Here is a 14,907-nt window from a genome sequence, read left to right on the forward strand (position 1 = left end):
TCCATGAGCAATACATCCTGAACGAACAAGGATTAAACTGCAGACACTCTTATCTCCAAACATACTGTACATGTGGGCCTTTATTATTTCCTTCACAAAAACAGAGGGGCCCATTGTACAACAGCATTACACCGACACTCACATTCCACCTGACTACGTGTCTTGTCTGAACCGGTACAGAATCAAAGGGAGGAAACAGACTAATCTTTCCTCCTTACAGACACATTAATACAGTGCTCTAACGTTGCTTAGTGACACCCCCGGTGGAAAAACTAATTTTTGTGCAGGAAGCTAGTGAAGCATTATTAAAACACGGCAAACAAGAGCGAGAATATTGGGCAAGCGTCTTCTAAGCAAACCACAGAGAGTGAGACACCACTTCTGCCCTACTTTACTGGAACCACTACTGTACATGTGTTTTTCAAACTGTTTATGATTTTCAAATTTAAATCAGCCCAAACTGTTACTGAAGTGACCATTTAACCCTCAGAGGATGATTTACACTCTGGCTCCGTATCGTTGTGCGTCCGGGCCACAACATGAAGTAATAGCTTTGGCCAGACATTACTGTGCATGTGTACAGCTTGTTGTTTTGGAAGAAAGGCTGGAACTCCCGGCGCACACACACACACACACACATGCAGAGCTTCGCGTGCATAGTAGCTAACGTCATCAGGCCTGTTCCTGCTGTGAGTCACTGCTTCACATCTGGTTCACAGTCTGCCCTCTGCTCTGCCTTCACCTCTGCTTCTCCTCATCTCCACCATCTCTTCTCATTCCTCACTCGGAAATCTCGTCCCACTTTGACCTATACGCCACAATTACTTTCACTGTTGATTAATTTCTCGACTAAGTGATCAATGATTTGTTTAGTCTATAAAATCAGAAAACTGTGAAAAAGGCTTATCACGGTTTCCCGTAGCCCAAAGTGACGTCTTCAATGGCTTGTTTTGTCCAACAGCCCAAAACAATGATATAAGACAGAGAAAGGGGGCAGCATTTTGCATTTTGAAAAGGTAGAAACAGCAAATTTGGGGCATTTTTTCTTCATAAATGACTTCAGAGATTAAAGGAGTACTCCAGCCATTCAATGTTGCACTTCCATAAAGTTGGTAGACTTGCAAGAGACATATTTAAAAAGAGAATGGCTAAAATCGAAAAAGAAGGGGCCACCAAATCATGACTTTAAGTCCCTGGTAGAGTTGTTCCAATACCGATACCAGAATTGGAAATGCATCCGATACTGCCCAAAATTCGGGATCGGGTATCGGCGAGTACGCCAGTCTACGCACTGATCCGATACCATAATTTATTAACCCAGAAAAAAATCAACATGTTTAACCAGAAATCAATTCTTCTTCGCTGCTCCAAAACAGCAGCCTTCACTGATTGGAGGTAGTTTGTCACAGCTGTCAAATAATAAGTAACTATTTTTTTTATCATGCTGGTATCGGCCGATACGGCAAGTTCAGGAATCGGTAAACTGCATCCTACATTTCCCATAATGCAACTTGATATCATCTTTTAGTAAACCATTACTGTTAAATGCCGACATCTTTCAAACGCCACAACCCCAGTTTGTAACGGAGACTTTCAGTTAACAATTGTAAGTCTCAAGCTCGAGCTGAGATAACCCTGATGACATCACTATGACATCATCAGGGTAGTTTTCTCCAACTTTGAAAAGCTCCCTCCAGAGACACAGAAGACATGATACAGCTGTTTGAGTAGGACTCCTCGTGATAAGTAAACTGACATCCATGAGTCACCGATTTAATCAATTAACAGAATTGTTGTTGACTAATTCTCTGACAATCAACTGATCAATTAATTGACTAATCTGCTCTCTATTACCTTTCATTCCAGCCACAACACCTTCTTTCACTTTCCTGTCTCTCATATTTCTTGCAACATCTCCTCTTCTTCTCCTCTCTCTCTCTACTTTTCTTTCTCTCCACCTCTTTCCTGTCCTCACTGGAGGACCCCAGGCGCTAGGGCACATGGGGGCCCGCCTGAACACTGGCCCTTCACAAATGAATGAAATTCGGAATCAAATGACCCGACTGCCTCAGCCAATAGTCTCGGGCTAGTTTGCAGGATCTGAGGGACGTGACAGCCCTTCCCTGATTAGCCTAGCAAATGCTTTTCTCCCCCCTCCTCCTCCTCGTGCACATCGGTAGCTATGACAAAATGCGAGGAGTAAAGTCTGGTCATGAGCCTCTCTTTCCCATGACCGCTAAGAGTGCTGGTAATTTCAGCTGTGCTGCAACAAGGAATGACTGCAATGTGAGCGCAGACGCCGGGATGTCCTGTTACAGCCCTATATCTTGCTGATGACAGGAAGGAGAAACTCTCCACCTCGGAGGCTCGGCTTTCTATTTTGGCCTATTTCTCAGTCGGTATGCTGGGTGCTGTGATGATGGAGAACATTCTAAAACCAGCTTAAAAGTCTTGATGCAAGAGAGGGAGTACGAGTGAAGGGTCATAAAACGTACCCTGATGGGAAGTACCAGAACTCGGCAGAACTCGGAGTGCCGTGTGGGGAATGTGGCTGATGGTGTCTGGTGGGGCCAATGGAAAAGCCTCGTCTCCCACTGTGTGTGTGTGTGTGTGTGTGTGTGTGTGTGCGTGCGTGCGTGCATGCGTGCGTGCATGCGTGCGTGCGTGCGTGCGTGTGTGTGTGAGCCAGCTCATGTTTTTAGTGCAATGGCAGTAGGACAAACAGCAGCCCAGTATGGTTTTGATTTTGTTCCTCTCTCCACAGCAGTCAGTGATATTGTGGTTTGAAAACACACGCGATATGGGATGAACACACGCTCATGAACACACAGTTGTAGACATAGCGACACACACATGGACATGCATATATGAATGAAAAGTTATGACACATTGCTCGCTACATTTGTTAACAGACTTCTTTTTAATTTATCATTTTTTCTGTCTGTTTCCTTTGGATTCAGCGACCGAGTGTGACACTGATTTATCTCTGGCCGCGGTACACAGGAATCTTAACATTCCAGCTAATCACTGTGTGCAAAGTTCAATCGTAATCAGAGCCAACTTGTTAGTATCTCTTAGGAAACAGTAAAGGCAGGATTCCCAGCCAGGCAGCCATCACAATCAACATTCCTCAGCAAGGTTACAAAACCCCGCGATTTCACAGAATTGAGCTCTGATTACCGCCGCTCGAGGACGGTCATATCTTGTGTCGGATGAAAATATGACAATAATAAAAAAGGAGAGTAGAGTGTTTTTGTTTCTTCGCACAAAAAAGTTGCAACAAAATGATGGAGACAGTTTTGGAAAAGAAACAAGATTGTGTAAAGACACATTAAATGTTACTTGCAGTTAGTTATAGTCATATAAACTATAGTCATAGTCATAAGAAAGTCATAGTATAGTATGTCGAAAACAAATACTAAAAAGTCATAGTATAGTATGTTGAAAAAAGTCAAAAATTGTTGTGAAAACATGCAGTAACCTGACATTGCTGTATCTCTGAAGGTTAGCTCATGTAGCCAGAGATAATAAAAAGACTTTTCTCTGTTGTGCCCGAGCCCACCGCGAAGAGCACCACCTCCGTTCTCTGAGTCAACAGAACAGAGCGGCGCTGGCAAAACACGAGGAAGTGACCACATGAAAGGGGACTGTGACAGGAAACAGAGCTGACTTCCTGCCTCACAGGAAGCGCGGCGGTCGTGAGGCAGAGAAAAAGGCATGGAATGCGACGCCGCAGCGCCGTGAGCCAAGTGGACACCGCAAATTTAGCTTTGGCCCCCTCCTCTAACACCCCCCCCCCCACCACTGCCAGAGAGTTTAAGTTTAGCAACAGGCACTAATCCCTTATGTCACACTGGTATTAAATGAAAGTGATGTTCGCTCTGTCGTGTGACTGCTGAAACTAAATTACACGGACACGTCATGACTCAACAAGAGGCTGCAGTAAGGCCGTCTGGGTGGTGTGAGTGTGAGTGTGAGAGTGCAGGAGAATGTGTTTTGCGTGTAGGCTATTTAAGAAATAGAGAAAGAGGGGTTGTGTGTGTGTGTGTCAGAGTGGGCATGCATCGGTAAGGAACACACTGTGCTGGTTTAAACTCCCTCACTGGCAGCACTACTGAAAGGCCACAGTGTTCAGTACATCACCCTCTCCTCCTCTCCTTCCTTCTCTCCTTCTCTTTATTTCTCATCTCCTTTCCCCCTTTTAATCTCCTCTCCTTGTCTTCTCTCACCTTATTCCTGTTCCATTCATCTCCTCTCTTCTATTCTCATCCTCTCATCTCCTTCTCTGTCTTCTCCTCTCCTTTCACTATTTTGTTTCCTTCCTCGTCTCCTTCCCTCATCTCCTTCTTTCCTTGTCTTCTTTCGCCTCCTTCAAACTCCTACATTTTGTCATCTTGTTTCCTTCTCCTCTCCTCATATTGTTTCCTTCTCCTCTCCTCATATTGTTTCCTTCTCCTCTCCACCTATTGTTTCCTTCTCCTCTCCTCATCTTGATTCCTTCTCCTCACCTCATCTTGTTTCCTTATCCTCTCCTCATGTTGTGTCCTTCTCCTCTCCTCATCTTGTGTTCTTTTCCTCTCCTCATCTTGTTTCCTTCTCCTCTCCTCATCTTGTTTCCTTATCCTCTCCTCATCATGTGTCCCTCTCCTCTCCACATTTTGTGTTCTTCTCCTCTCCTCATCTTGTGTCCTTTTCCTCTCCTCATCTTGTTTCCTTCTCCTCTCCTCATCTTGTGTCCTTCTCCTCTCCTCCTCTTGTGTCCTTCTCCTCTTCTTATCTTGTTTCCTTCTCCTCTCATCTTGTTTCCTTCTCCTCGCCTCATCTTGTGTCCTTTTCCTCTCCTCATCTTGTTTCCGTCTCCTCTCCTCATCTCGTTTCCTTACTTGCCCTCTCCCCTCCTCATCCTGTTTCCTTTCTTCACACCTCATCTCCTTTGTTTTCCTTCCTTTACTTCTCCTCTCCTGTCCTCTCCCACTCTCTCCTGCAGACGGAAGCAAACTACCTGCAGAAAACCGGAGACCGTGGCAGACAGACAGATGCTGGCACACTGACCGAGGTGCTGACGCTCTCAGAGCTGCTCAAATGTCAACTTGTCTAATGAAAAAATCCCCAATAGAGCGCTGCACCACCTACTTGCAGGGCTGCTTTGAATCAAGTGAAGCCACAAGTGAAACCTCAACTGCAAAGCCCGTACAGCTATAGGTATAAAGCATCTGCCGCAATGCTCCCTCCTCACCGACTGAAAGCGTGCAGCTGGTACGAACTCACACGCCAGCAGTTCTCTGAGAAGTTTCACACACATGTAGCAGAGATATGGAGCTGATGAAAGTGAAAAAAAACTGTGGTTTCCCTGCACTATTTCCACTGAACTCATTAGAGAAACGGTGGCTGTCCTGAACAGCCTGTTTCACCTTTCGTTACCCATGTTTCAGGCTTTACAGTAGGTGTGTTCTTGCACTATAACTAGCTATTTTCTGTGTAATGTCTGCGGCTGAGTGACGAGTACAACCTATAGGGTATAGCGCGCCATTTCTAACCGCCAAAGTAAGTAGCCCTAAAGCTGCTGCTTGGTCATGTCTGGAGCTTTGTGCTGAGTCTGGCGGAGTTAGAGCAATGTGGTCGAGACAGAAAATGTGTAAACCTGTTATTAGCCTAACACCAGCTCAGCAGGTCTGCCCGCTTAACAACACTATGAGGCTGAGCGCACGGCTCCAGGTGAGGTGGTCGGGCGACAAGTGACGGGGATCTACCACTCACTGGGATCACAGAGTCATCAAAAGATATACTCACGGCAGGTTTTTCCCCTTTATGTCAGATGCACTTAGTATTCTGTGATCCAGAGGCCGATTACTACTGATTCCAATAGATTATGAAATCAGGTACACTAAAAGTGGTGCATGGTGGTGAACTGGCTGTGATCAAAGCGGTTAACACCTGGAGCCAACGCACGAACACAGTCTCACGGCACTTTGTGAAATAGTCACGAAATTTAATCTATTTGATTCATGTTTTATATACACAAATTTCCCTTTCTTTTCGTGACGCTTAGCAAGACTTTCAACAACGAATCCGGCCGCTCCAGTCTTTTCAAAATAAACTACTCAGTTAGGTTTAGGAAAAGATTGACTTGGTTAGGCTTAGGCAACAAAACTACTGAGTTAGATTTAGGAAAAGATCGCGGTGTGGGTTAAAATAACACCGGAAGTGGCGTAACTTAAGTACAGAAGTTACGTGACAAAAACTACTTAGTTAGATTTAGGAAAAGATAGTGGTTTGGGTTAAAATAACTCTAGAAGTGCTGTAACTTAAATACGAAATTTACGTGAAAAATAAATCAACTTTGACTTGTGGTTTCACATGGGACACTCCTGGGTGAAACTCCTGTGTTTTTTTACCCAACCATCCACCCCGACCTCCTCCCTATGCTCTCTATACTTCCCGGTTCAAAAGTACGTGGATTACGTACGAATTGATTTCGTGCTGACCATCTCGAAAAAAATGTGAAATTCGTGTCTATCTACATGAACCAATACATTCAATTTTGTGACTTTTTCACGAACTGCTGTGCAACTGGGCTGGTCGCACACGTGAGCAAGAGGAAAGAGGTAATAGTTATTATTATTATAGAGTCAGTTCTTCTGGCTAAAGATACTAGGAGTTGACCCAACTTCAAATAGTTTTTTGGAAGCAGTTTTAAAAGTCTTTTCTAAACCAAATTACCCTCAAACAGCCATGAATCAAATATAATTTGTTTTCTGGGGGATTTTTGCTTTATTTAAGGGGGATTTCTGCCTGCTTGTTTAATGGGGGGGATTTCTAATTTATTGGACATCAATGGTCAATAAAGACGAGATCAAATGACTTGAATTGCAAGTGTCTGCACCTAAGTCCGAGTCATAGGATATTTAGTCATTGGTGTAATAGTTTATGAGCTTGACAGTATTTATCTACGGTCGTTTAAGTGCTGTTTATTGAAAATGAAAGGAGACTGTTACAGCCTGGGCGTAGTGATATTCACACATGCTCAGCTACACACAAGGAATCTGGCTCCTCCCTCACACACACACACACACGCACACACACACACAAGCAGAAAATAAAGCAATACACCTTCACATTACCACATTCACAAAGCAATCTGAATAGACTGTGATGACTTCATGTGTTTGCAGTTTGATAAGTTATCATCAGCACCAATATTGAACTGACCAGCGCTAATCACTGACCTATTTGCTAAAGTCAATACAGTGAAGATCATAAAAGGCAGTGGAAATAAAAAAGCAGAGCACAGGAAATGTAACGCCTCAGGCCTTTTTTTTATTATTTATACCCTCCGTTTCATTTAGACAGTCTGGAGCAAAGGAAATGATTGTTTGTCATTAATGTTGCGTAGCAGCGAGCAACACAGCGCAGTGCCTCAGGTTTGAACGCATAAACGTGTCACTGTTAGCAGTGATTTAAAAATAAGTCTGTTTGACCACAATTTCTGTTTTTAAAAACAGTCCCAGTTTAAAAATGGAAAGTGACCCCAGGACATGGTTCCAGCCAGAAATAGAATATCTTTTCCCTCGCCCTTCATCTATTCCTCCCTTGTCCTTTTCACGTGCTCCTCTGGGACTCATGCACATACACTACAGCTGATCTCACACTCGTGTTGCAGCGAATAAGGTCCCTTTCTCACCCGCTGACGTCAACTTCCAATTATTCAATTTGGCAAAGAGAGGGGAGAGAGGAGGCCCGGGACACAGAGCGCTCAGTGTGGAGCTGCTTAAATTCACTTTAGGGTTCTATGAGCCCAACTAGCAGTCTATGACTTCCAGGAAAGTACCTCTTTAGAATGGTCATTGTGAGATGCTGAGTTATACGACCGTCGTGAAGCGCAGATGGAAAGGCAGAAAATGCAAGTCATGCAGAAGCAAATCTGTCTGCAAATGTATTTACTGACGGCCTCTTGGCAGGATCTCCTGTTCACAATCCTCTGCAAGGAATCTGAGCAGCCAACAGCCCTCCCCCCAAACACACACACACACACACACACACACACACACGCACACACACAGCTGAACTTGGAAGTCTGAGTGAATGATGATTGGTTAAGCTTAAGATTGATCGGTCTCACAGACGATGCAGACAAATGATAAATAGTCCGCGAGTGGTTTTCGTGCATAAGGTGAGAAAAAGCAAAGCCACAGACACTCCAGGATCTTTCATCGCCGTATGATAGTGTGAGACGAGTGGCGCGGTGGAGGGGCTATTAGCGAACTTCCTGCTGCATTGTATCCACACAGGAAGAGCTGGCCGGTCCTGATACTGATCCCACCGATGCCTCTGGTTTCTATGCAAAACACGGCAGAGCGAGGCCCTGCTAGGTGCAATGCGAGGGACCATCTGAAGCAAACAGTAGGTTCAAGAGCCACTACTTCCTAATCAAAACTCTGTAGTCTGACTGGGCAAAACAAGAGGAAAAGGAAAGAGGGGGCCCTTGTCCAGGTAGGCTTTTCCCAGCAGGATTACAATAAAGCTCTTACTGTACATCTTAGAAACAGTTCCCCACTTATGATTTGACCTCATTATGGACCCAAACAAACAGAACGGGGTGAGAGAATAATAAATCATCAGCCATTTCCTCTGGTTTGGCCAAGGAGCTGACATTTGGACAAATGGCTCCAAAAGAAAAGTTGGCTGAATGAGCGAGTAAGCGATCATACATCCAAAACTTTAAAGTACAACAAAAAGGTTGTTGATTGAGAAAAGAAGGCAGAACGTTTTGTGTTTGTTGGCTATAAACATTTTCATCCAATCTGGTCTTTGCTCTTCCTTGTTTTCATTTCACCGATCCAATTAGAACAGGATGAGAAGTTGCCTTCAGCCAATTAACATTAACAGGAATGATGCAGGAGAATTGTTGGCATGAGTGGTAAGCTAAGATGAAGTAATTTCTAAAGAATAATACCTAATTTGCTAAATGTTTTTCTTGACACATTTCAGCTCATGAAGCCAAAAATAACAGAAATCAAATATCTTTTACTTCATAACAATGGCCAAGTTGTCAATTCAAATTAGCATTTAGCTGCTCCAAAGCGATGTTGTTCAAGAAATGAAGATGTGGACTTTATTGTGTCCTGTCGTAGGTGATTTATTGACTTTCAGTGTCATTGCATTGTAATGATATGATCATATTATGATAATTTTGTCATTGTGTACAAATATGTTACAAAGCAAACTGTAATTTGGTTTTGACTCAACTGACACATCTACTGCTTTCATGATGACTATCTCTTCCACTGACGCCTCAACTCCTTTTAATGCTTATAGGCTACACCTTAAATGTCACTTCAAACCATTTCAGTGCTTCAACTTCAACTATAACTCTCAGAAAACAAATCCAATTTTAAGATTTTTGAGAAGTTTCAAATGTTTGTACTTCGCTCCAGAAAACAGTTATTTAATGATATAAGGAAATCATATTTATAGTGTAATATTGATTTATTCACACTGTCCTTATGTCACCTGCAAGGCCCGTAAATGTTGGCTGCGTTGGTGAGAAAGTGACTGTATTTTGTGTTAATGATAACTGCTACTTTAAAATAATGTCCCAGCAGCGTGTTGACATGCTGAGCTCTCTCTCTTGTGCTCGCTGATTTCCTGACTCAGAATTAAGCAGCACACAGCTCATGTGTGCAGACAGGGACCAGGGTTGTGCTGGCTAAGCTCGCCATGCTGAAATATGTGCATGTGTTTGCTACGTGCAACACAATGTGAGTCTGTAAATGCACAGAGCTGTGTACTGTGGAGCGGGGATATTTTTTGCCTCTGATCAGCAGAGCGGCTGGGCTGGGCCGCTGCCTGCTCGGCCCGGATAAAGATGCAGTGTGTGGACCACTGCTGGGTGCCTGTGTGGCGGCCTGCGTCCGTAGGTCTGACCCACCACGGGGGGGAGTGTTTGAGGGGGGGAGGTATATTTATACGCCTGTTACCCCGGTTCAACCTGCAAACACGGGGATATCCCCGAGCTGTTTTTATGGCTGGATGTTGATTCCAACAATAAATTTCCATTCGGTTACAACCGGTTGAGAGGATTTCTCATTGGTAGATTTACTCTGTGAAGCGCTGACATAAATGTATGCACTTCTAAACTGTCTTCATGGCAAAAAAACAACAACAATAGTTGTAAGTAAAAATAGTAAAATAGAAGAAAAATGACACCCAGCACTGTTCAAGGACATCACATGCAGGTTAGCACTAGAAAAGAAGTGTTAAAGAGGGCACATATTGTCAACAATGTTAACAAATGATAGACCACTATTAATATCACAGCCTCAGTCTGAAGTCATAAATAACCATGATGTTTTTCTTCTTCATATCTTTCATTCCTTTCCTTTTTAACTCTCCTATAAATATATAGATATATGTCCATGAAGCAGTACGACTGTACGTTGGCCTGTAATGCACTTACCTGTAAAAGTAGCATGACTCATGCTCTGCCACAAAAAAGAGAAAAAAAAATGAAAAGAAATCTTATGTGACGTAGTGGAGCCATTATAGTCCATTTATCACAAAGGAGTTTTTTTAATGGGCTCATTAATGGACAGGAAAATACAGTGACACATCACAAATAAATAAATATATACGTGAAGCGCACAGAAGGGAGTGCTGGGTGCCTTTATTTAAGTGAACCACGAGCAGATCAAGTAGTGACGACTAGATTCGGCTCCTTTTTTCATGGTTATCTTAAAAGTTATTTTAGTGTGTTTTGAAAGCAAAAACACGGATTGTTTTGACTTAAACATATCGCTCTGTTTAACTGATCTGTTTAAATGAATCACCAGCATCCTTGGTTATTTGGCCTTGTTGCTATCACACCATCGCCATTAGATCACAGTATTCAGTAGTCATACAAAAATAAGATAAACGTGTCTTTCATTTGGAGATGTATGACTACAGAAATGCTGCCCAACATTCAAAATCTCCTCTAATGAATTATAAACAGAAACAAAAAAAATTGTATCAGTTGTGGTGAGAGGTCACATATTTATGAGGGAACAGTAGATAGCGAGTGTGACATTAGGTCACCAAGACCTGGACATGGCATCTCAGTCAGAGGGACCATTATCAAGCTGGCACCAGTACAGGTGGGGCGTCTGTGGCTCAGAGGGTAGAGCAGGTCATCCACCAATCCCCGCCTCCTCCTCCAGTCACATGTCAATGTGTCCTTGAGCAAGACACTTAACCTTAAAATTGCTCCCGAAGGCCTAGCCATCGGTGTGTGAATGAAGTATTTAGATTAGATCCTGATGACCTTGCATGACAGCCTCTGCCATCAGTGTATGAATGTTTTGTGTGAATGCTGACATGTAGTGTGAAGCACTTGGAGTGGTTCGGAAGACTAGAAAAGGCACTATATACATGCAGATCCATTTACAGGTCAGGACGGGAGCCATACATGAGTCAACCAAAGCCTCACTCCAGCATTTACTTGGGCTCTATTTAACTGACATCCATACACTATTACTTAGCTGATTATGTCAGTGTGAACCACAATTTCTCAATATGAGAATTTTGAGAATTTAAAAGGATGATTTAGAGGAATGATTTTGATTCATTTCATTTCCCAGCAATTGAGTGGAGCTGGGCGGAAGAATGAAAAAAAAAACCATGAAGGAAACACTGGAAGAGGAAGAAAACACAGAATCAGGCGTCACGCTCAGTGTTGCTTCCTCTGCTCATGACATCATTACCCAGGTACCGCTCACTGCTTTCAGAGCACCCACTTCCTGTCAGCCACGGGCTGAAATTTGCATCTCTTGAAAAGGGAGAGGAGGAAGTAATATATTCTAGAAAAGAGATAATTCATGCAATCACTGCAGACATGTGCTGACATGGATCATAGCTATTATACTAGACAAGATAACGATAAACGACCACTTGTTTATTACATTCACCACGTGCAACACAGATTAATTTTCCCTGAGGTCACTGGATTCAGATTTCTTTTCTCTCAAGAGAGATAGAGAGAAATGGTGAGTGGCAGAACACAGATGATGTAAGCTCAGGTAACAGTATTTAAACTCCAATATTAGGGATATGTAGATACATAGATGCAAAAATGGCACCATGGTAAGATGACAAACAACTATAAAGAAAGAAAACTAATATTTTGTTCTAATATTTATCACCTTTTTCATAAAAATCTGCTAAATAATTATTACATGCCAAGATTAATCTGAAATAAAAATTCCAAATGACTGAGTCATTATACAGTGAGAATAATGATTCTGGATTCCTTAACATGACGACAACGAAACCCCCGCCAACCCATCGAGATTCCTTTTTTCTTTGTCAGTTACTTCAAACCAGGACATGAATGAGTCATTGAGAGAGAAAAATGAGTCCACATGTGGTTACATGTCTAATAATCTGCCTGACTGGCACTGCTGCATTTCCCAGAATCCTACACAGGAAACCCTGAATGGAAATGCCACCCTCAAACCGTACAGTACTCCTGACGTCAGGAAAACTCCACTTTTGTCTGTCTCAGCTATCAGTCCTGGTGATAAAATAATGGTACACTTGCTTTGGAAACTGCAAACAGAATGAATGAACAGTGATTTTGGTTGCAGTCTGTGTGGTATATGTGCTAGTAGAAGCTATTGTCAACTGAAACCTAACTGCTGGTAACCTCTCCTCTCCCTGTGAGGCGTTTCTTTTACAAACACTACGTCAGCCAAGAGCCTCTCAATACAACACAGACAATAGTGCCGCGATGTTGCAACACCAGTGGTGAACACTCCAGAGGGCGGATCGTGACACTGCTGCGCACTTTGACCTTGAAGTAAACTATCGGTTCCCGTGACAACAGAAGCGGGGGAACCTGCTGTCTGACGCACAGTCATAACGGCACTTCTGAATAAAGTGCGCATTAACATTTCCACCCATGACAGCCGGCTATAACAGAGCTCCTGTGAGCGTTCATGTATGTGATTGTGTGATAATGCCCGGCCAGCCTGACAGGCACCTCGCATAATCGCTTTAGGGCGGGAATTGCACAACAATGTGGGTCTGGGTAATGCCTGTGGTTTGGGGCCCTCAGCGTGAGCGATCCTGTAAAAGTGTTGCACTACTCGCAGTCCCTGTGTGTCTGAAGCCGGCTCACATACGCTATGAGAAATTGACAGGAGGAGACGCCACGTTTCACGTGTGAAGAAGCGTCGAGGCTTTCACTTCTTCATTTAAATGGTGAAAATTATTCTAAATCCACAGTTCCTCTTCTCACACACTGTAACCAAAGCTGAGGTCTTCCAGTTAACCCCGGCGGGAGATTTCCCAAATAGAAGTGGTGGTGGCGGACGGAGCAACAGCCCATTCTGTGAAACAAACTGCCATGCCTGTGCTCTGCCAAAACAGACAATCACGTGCTCTCTCTCGGCCTGCTACTACCAAACCCACACGAGAAAAACAAAACAATGTGACTCATCCTAAATGACTGTTTACCTGACCACGACCGCTGGATCTGTCAGCTCCAAAGTAAAGCAGCCTGCGTGAGCACCTTTCCTCTGTCCTGCTGAATGAGGCTCTACTCTGCTGCTGCTGCTGGTATCTCTTTGTATATCACTTCCACTGAGCAGTCACTGGACCTCACTGAACGATCTGTCCTCTGGTCCACACAGCCAGGGAGAGAACTGACAAAACAGAACCCTGGCAGGATGCTGCGGGTTGTGTGATGCCAGTGTCTGAGGTGGGTGGAAACACCCGTGTACACATCTGACATGATTTGTTTGAATTCACTGAATGAAAGGGGCACTTTTACTGGTTTTCCTGGTCCTTTCCAGTGAGATAAAGGCTCTGTGAGTGTGAAGCTACCAGCTGTACCACCAGCTGTGGCCACTAACTGAGGCTGAAAATATCATTTTATAATATAGTTAGCTACACTCCTCAGTTCAGTTTAGTAAGTGTGATAGAAATACATATAAAATAAGTGACCTGTCTAGAAAAAAACTGCAGTGAAATATTCTTAAAATCGAAATGAATTAAGGGAATCAAAACAGCTGTGTATGAAAACTAAATTCTCTTTTTCACTGAAACTCTTTACTAGGGCTGTCCATTCGATTAAAAATATTTCGATTAATCACAAGGTTAATCACATATTTTTTATCTGTTCAAATGTCCCTAAAAGGGAGATTTTGTCAAGTATTTATACTCTTATCAACATGGGAGTGGGGCAAATATGCTGCTTTATGCAATGTATGTTATATTTATTATTAGAAATCAATTAACAACACAAAACAATGGACAGATATTGTCCAGAAACCCTCACAGTAACTGCATTTAGCATGAAAAATATGCTCAGATCATAACATGGCAAACTGCAGCCCAACAGCAACAACAGCTGTCCAGTGTGTCAGTGTGCTGACTTGACTATGACTATTCCCAAATTGCATGTGATTATCATAAAGTGGACATGTCTGTAAAAGGGGAGACTCAGTGGGTACCCGTAGAACCCATTTTCAGTCACATATCTGGAGGTCAGAGGTTCAAGGAACCCCTTTGAAAAATGGCCAGCCCGTTTTTCTTCGCCAAAATGTAGTGTAAGTTTGGAGCATTATTTATCTATATGAAATGGTTGGTACCAATGGATTCCTTAAAATTTCTAGTTTCATATGAAACAAGCATCTCAATCTAGCTTTAAAACTGGAGGCCCGCTACAACCTAAAAATTGCCAATTTGCGTTAATGCGTGTAAAGAAATTGATGGCATCAAAAACGGATTTGGCGCTATTATCGCGTTAACTTTGACAGCCCTACTCTTTACACACATTTCTAACAATCATAAAATGGTAATTGCGAAAGATTTTTGGTTTCAGTTGTGGAAAATGTTTCATTGGCGCCACCAGAAGTTCTCGATGCAGGA

At 43.1% G+C, this 14,907-nt stretch overlaps 1 protein-coding gene across 1 annotated transcript in view; it reads right to left on the reverse strand.

The window, feature by feature from the left end:
• Window positions 1-14,907, reverse strand: part of foxo1a (forkhead box O1 a) — a 28,698-nt gene that overhangs the window by 5,325 nt on the left and 8,466 nt on the right.

The sequence above is a fragment of the Sebastes umbrosus genome, chromosome 7, assembly GCF_015220745.1.
Source record: "Sebastes umbrosus isolate fSebUmb1 chromosome 7, fSebUmb1.pri, whole genome shotgun sequence".
Classification (NCBI taxonomy): domain Eukaryota; kingdom Metazoa; phylum Chordata; class Actinopteri; order Perciformes; family Sebastidae; genus Sebastes; species Sebastes umbrosus.